This window comes from Dasypus novemcinctus, chromosome 22 (assembly GCF_030445035.2).
Source record: "Dasypus novemcinctus isolate mDasNov1 chromosome 22, mDasNov1.1.hap2, whole genome shotgun sequence".
Classification (NCBI taxonomy): Eukaryota; Metazoa; Chordata; class Mammalia; order Cingulata; family Dasypodidae; genus Dasypus; species Dasypus novemcinctus.
The window spans coordinates 70,600,137-70,606,280 of NC_080694.1; the positions used below are offsets into that span (position 1 = coordinate 70,600,137).

At 42.2% G+C, this 6,144-nt stretch overlaps 1 pseudogene; it reads left to right on the forward strand.

The window, feature by feature from the left end:
- Positions 1-3,516: 3,516 nt before the first annotated feature.
- On the forward strand, positions 3,517-5,528 carry LOC139437358 (uncharacterized; annotated as a pseudogene).
- The last annotated feature ends 616 nt before the right edge of the window (positions 5,529-6,144 follow it).

The following is a 6,144-nucleotide window of genomic DNA, read 5'->3' on the forward strand; positions in this document are numbered from 1 at the left end:
GGGCCCTTATCAGGAAGAAATTACATTTCTAGTGGACACTGGTGCAGCCTGATCCTCTGTGACTCATCTCCCAGAGGAACCCAATTCTCTGGAAGTTCCCTTACAGTCTCAGGGGTAAAAGGAGAAAGATTTGAGGTCTCCATTCTTTCTTCCACTAATATTTGTTGGGCAGACAATCATATTGTAAGCCCTTTGTTGTACATCCCAGAAGCCGGGACTAACTTGTTGGGAAGGGACTTAATAGTATTCATGGGTTTGGATTCCGAAGTAAGAGATGGGCAGACAGAAGTAGCCTTAGCCATGCTCACTGAAGAAGATGAAAAAGATATCAGAGAGGAAGTGAGGGTAAGAGAAGGGAATAGAGGGGTTTTGCAGGTATGCCCTATTAAAATCAAATTGAAAAAGGAAGGGGAAATTATTTGTCAAATACAATATCCCATTCCCCTTAAGGGGAGGCAGGGACTTCAACCCATCATCAAAGGCCTCCTTCGGGATGGACTCTTGGAGCCCTGCATGTCTCCCTTCAATTCCCCTATCTTGCCTGTTCAGAAATCAAATGGTAGTTGGAGGCTGGTACAGGATCTAAGGGCCATTAATCAAATCATTCAGGTTTGACACCCAGTAGTCCTAAATCCATACACTCTCCTTAGTAAGATCCCCTGCCATCATAAATGGTATAGTGTAATAGATCTAAAAGATGGCTTTTGGGCCTGTCCCCTTGACCCAGAGAGTAGAGACTTATTTGCCTTTGAGTGGGAGGATCCCTCTATAGGAAGAAAACAGCAATATAGATGGACAGTTTTACCCCAAGGCTTCACAGAATCCCCCAAACTCTTTGGGCAAGAACTGGAAAAAGTATTGGAGAAATTTGCAGTCCCACCTGAAATTTCCCTTTTACAATATATAGATGATATGCTGTTATCAGGTGAAGAAAGGCAGATAGTGCCCTGAACTACAAAGAGTTTATCGAATTTCCTGGGAGATGAAGGGCTAAGAGTGTCAAAAATAAGCTACAATTTGTAGAAAAGGAAGTCAAATACCTGGTTCATCTCATTAGTGAGGGAAGGAGGAAGATAAATCCAGAAAAAATTCAGGCTATCACTGAATTACCTCTTCCCCAGACAAAAAGAGAACTAAGAAGATTTTTGGGATTGGTGGGATATTGTAGATTATGGATAGATTCTTATGCATCCCAAACCAAAGGGTTATACCAAAAACTGTTGGAGGAGGAGTCTGACAAATTAGAATGGAAGGAGGAGGAAATAAAGGCCTTAGAGGGGCTCAAGCAGGCATTGGTGCAAGCCCCTGTTCTAGCCCTTCCCTCCCTCAAGAAATCTTTCCATCTCTTTGTGACAGTAGATAAGGGGACAGTCTTAGGAGTCCTAACCCAGATCTGGGGAGGCCAAAGGAAGCCTGTGGCCTTCCTTTCCAGAATCCTGGATCCTGTCTCCAGGCTATGGCCAGGGTGTGTTCAGGTCGTGGCAGCAACTGCTCTCTTAGTAGAAGAAAGCAGGAAACTGACCTTTGGAGGAGCTTTAGTTGTTAGCACCCCTCATCAGGTCAGGACTATTTTGTCTCAAAAAGCAGGACGATGGTTAACAGATTCCTGAATTCTGAAATATGAGACTATTCTAATGGAAAAAGATGATTTAATACTGACAATTGATCATAGTCTGAACCCAGCTTCTTTCCTTTGTAAAGGTCCCAACCAAGTAGAAATTCCTGAACATGATTGTCTAGACTTAATTGAATACCAAACCCAAGTCCGGCCTGACCTAAGGGATCTTCCCTTACATTCAGGGGAAAAATTGTTTGTAGATGGGTCTTCTAGGATCCTGGAAGGAAAAAGGCATAATGGCTATGCTGTTGTTGATGGACTAACTTGTGAGGTGAAAGAAGCTGGCCAACTGCCCAATAATTGGTCAGCTCAAACTTGTGAGCTGTATGCATTAAATCAAACCCTTAAATTGTTAGAGGAAAAAGATAGTACAGTCTACACAGATTCTAAATATGCCTTTGGCATGATCCACATCTTTAGAAAAATTTGGGAAGAAATGGGATTGATCAATAGCAGAGGGAAGGAATTAGTCCATGTGGAACTGGTAAAAGAAGTGTTAGCCAGTCTGCTCTTACCGAGGGAAATATCTGTGGTACATATAAATGAGCATCAGAAGTGTCACACTTTTGAAGCAAAAGGCAACAGATTGGCAGATGAAAAGGCAAGAGGCTTCCTTCTGTTCCCCTCTGGAACTAATGGTCCTGATACCCTCAATCACCAAACAAATTGGAATCCCTGTATTCTCTGAAAAGGAAGTAAAAGAATTAGAACAACTGGGGGCAAGGTTAGATAGCCAAGGAAAGTGGCTCCTCCCAGATGGCTGGCAGATGTTGAATAAGCAAATAATGAGGGAAGTACTAGCAGTTATGCACCAAGGGAGTCACTGGGGAGTACAGGCCATGTGTGACCTGGTTCTTAAGCATTTTGGGTATATGGGCCTTTATACTATAGCCAAACAAATAAGTGAACAGTGCATAATCTGTCAGAAAGTTAATAAGAAAGTTTTAAGAAAGCAAGTGCCAGGGGGGAGGGAGCCTGGCCTCAGACCATTACAGAGCATTCAGGTTGATTATACTGAAATGCCCCCTGTAGGTTGATTAAAGTATGTTCTGGTTATTGTGGATTACCTGACAGAGTGGGTAGAAGAATACCCTCTTGCTTCAGCTACAGCATCAGGGACTTCAAAAATTATCCTTGAAAAACTCATTTCCTGATATGGGTTAGTAGAAAACATAGATTCAGACAATGGTAGTCATTTTACATCCAGAGTATTGCAAAATATTATGCAGGGTCTAGGTATCACATGGAACTTCCATAAACCCTGGCACCCACCACCCTCAGGGAAAGTGGAAAGAATGAACTAAATCTTATAAAAACATCTCTCGAAGTTGGTCTTAGAAACCAAATTACCATGGGTTAAAATGTTTACCTATAGCTCTGTTAAGAATCCGAACTGCCCCTAGGAGGGAACTGGGAATTTCTCCTTATGAAATACTTTTTGGTCTGCCCTTCCCTGGGAAGTCTGGAGAACTCCCTTCCTTTGAGTCAAAGGATCTGTTTCTTCAAAATTATATACTGGCCCTGTCTTCTACTTTGTCATCCCACAGACATCTGGGTTTGCTGGCTAAGACTCCGCCTCTTGAAATTGCAGTCCACCAACACCAACCTGGCAGCTGGGTCCTAATCAAGTCGTGGAAAGAGTCCAAACTCCAACAGACCTTAGAAGGAACTTATAAAATCTTGCTGACAACTGAAACAACAGTCAGAATGGCACAAAAAGGCTGGACTCATTACACTCGAGTAAAGGGACCAGTACCTGAACCGGATGATAAGTACCCAACAACTTCATCTGAGTCTTGGAAAAAAAATTTCAGCCCCAGATCCCTTAAAGATTACACTGAAAAAACAATAACTGGGGTGGGAGGATGGGGCTGATCTGTGTGTTGTCCTGGTCAACAATGGCCCTAGTCCTATCAGAATACCAAAGGAGAAATTCAGATCTTAAGTTACAGGTGAAAATAATCTTACTAGACATGATGTTTCAAACCCAAGAAGCAACTAGCCCCATCAAATTAGTTATAAATGTGACTGAAGGTCTAGAATCCCAGATGGTGCAGTTTCATGTCTGCCAAGTAATAGACTGTGGGAATTTTGAGCACCAGCGATGGCTGAGTGGGGAAAATAAATCCCTATGCCCAGAGCCAGTGGGAAATGGTTACAGTCAAGCCCCCCCTTGCCCCTCCTGGGATGATGTATGGTGGACTACCCAGTATAAGGGATGGACCGTGAATATGGGATGGGTCTCACCAAGTTCAAGGCCATTAAAGGGTAAGATAAACTTTTACAAAGGTAATACCCCACCAGACTGTAAAAGTCCTCAGTGCAATCCAATAGTAATAACTATTAAGAAAGCAGACAAATTAGAAACTAGGAGAAGCAGCAGGGACCAAGTGGTCGATAGAGTCTATGGAATGGGAGCAGATGTTACAGGTAAAGATCCTCTGGGGAGGTTCCGTATCCGAGTCCTTCCTCCCCCTGTAGATATGACATTGACAACACCCTCTCCAGCTAGCCCTTCAGAAATACCACAGGAAAAACCACCAAAGGTCAGTTCCCCAATTCAAAATGATCCCAAAGCAGTTAGGATACTTAAGGCAGAAGATTTAAAGCAAACCATAGAAATAGAGACCGGATATGAGGACATAAATGCCTGGGTAGAATGGATCAAATATACAGTCCAGAGTCTAAACAAAAGCAACTGTTATGCTTGTGCAACAGGCCACCCCACAGCTCATATTGTACCCTTTCCGATTGGTATGGAAAAGCATGAAAAAGAGTTTAAGTGTATGATACTCCTCTTTCAAAATGCTACTCTGGGTGAAAATTGTAGTACGTTGTCCTCTCTCTTCCCACCAGTCAAAAATGGAAACATCAATGCCATACCTGCCTCCCATCTGGGCCCAGGGAATCATTCTGTTTGTCTCTCTAGACAGGGGAAAGGATTCCAGGACCTTGGATCTATGGCCTTGTGTACACAAGTGTGGCACGTAAGCAGTGATCATACTGACAATTTCTCCAGTTTGGTCAGACCTCAAGCAGACCTGTGGTGGTACTGTGGAAAGGGTGTTCTCTGACCAATACTGCTTGAGAGGTGGGGTGGAACCTGTGCTCTGGTCCAATTGGCTATCCCATTCACCTTGGCATTTGAAAAAGAAGCGAGAATATCATCCCAGGGAGGGAGAGAGAAAAGAAGTTTATTGGTTCTTTTGATGAGCAGATCTGTTTAGACAATATAGGTGTTCCCTGAGGAGTCCCAAATGAGTTTAAGGCTAGAAATCAGGTAGCAGCTAGGTTTAAGTCATTCTTGTTCTGGTGGGTCACCATTAATAAAAGTGTAGACTGGATTAGTTATATCTACTATAACCAACAGAGATTTATTAATTACACCACAAATGTAGTTAAAGGAATTGCAGAACAATTAGATGCTACTAGCAGAATGGCATGGGAAAATAGAATGGCCTTAGATATGATGCTAGCTGAGAAAGGGGGAGTCTGTGTTATGATTGGAGGTAGTTGCTGTACACTCATCCCCAATAACACTGCCCCTGACAGAACTATCACTAAAGATTTATAAGGCCTAACAGCCCTATTTGAGGAATTAGCAGAGAATTCTGGCATTAGTAATTCACTCACAGAATGGCTTGAAAATTGGTTTGGAAAATGGAAGGTGGTTGCATTGTCCATCTTAACTTCCCTCATTATCTCAGCTGGGGTGCTTACCACAGTCAGATGCTGTATCATTCCATGTGCCCGAGGGCTGGTTCAAAGACTCATTGAAACTGCCCTAACCAAACAAATGCCCATACAGTGTAGGCAAAACAATATGTACCCCCTTAAAGAAGGAGATTCTTATGATGAAGAGTGTGAGATAGCACTTAGAAAGTTTGAAGAATGGAAATGTGAAAACTAAAAAGAATTTAAAAGAAAGAGGGGCAATTGTAAGAAACAAAGATTAGTTTAGTTTTCACATAAAGGAAGAAAATAATGATTAATATAACCTGGCAGCCTACTGCCTCAGTCTCCCACTCCCAGGTTAAACAGCAACAAAGGAAACCAGCTTAAGCCAGTCCTATAGGTAATAAAAAGATGCCCACGAAAGAGCTAAATCAATACCAATTTGGCACTAAATTCCATTCCTTATTTGACAAAGGGGAGCAGGTAAAAACTAAAGTGGTTATAATGTGATGGGGGAAGCGGTTAATCACAAACTTTCGCATGGGAAAGTTAGATCTTCTTGGATAGGCTGTAACTTCTGAAATATCCAATCTATGGAGAAACAGAGGAAGGGCTTGCATGCTAGGCTTAGGGGTATAAATTGTGTCATTTTTCTTTGTTCGGGGCACCAGCCATGTTTTCTGGTTGTGCGTCCCTTCTTGCAAGATTGAGAATAAATTCTTTTCTTCTTCACAGTTGGGTGAGCCTTATTTTCTTCCAGAAGAAGATTTCTTTCTAACAATCCTCTAACTGAATGAATATATATATTATAAAACTGCTTGCAAAGTCATCTAGTAAGAGGAAAAATTATT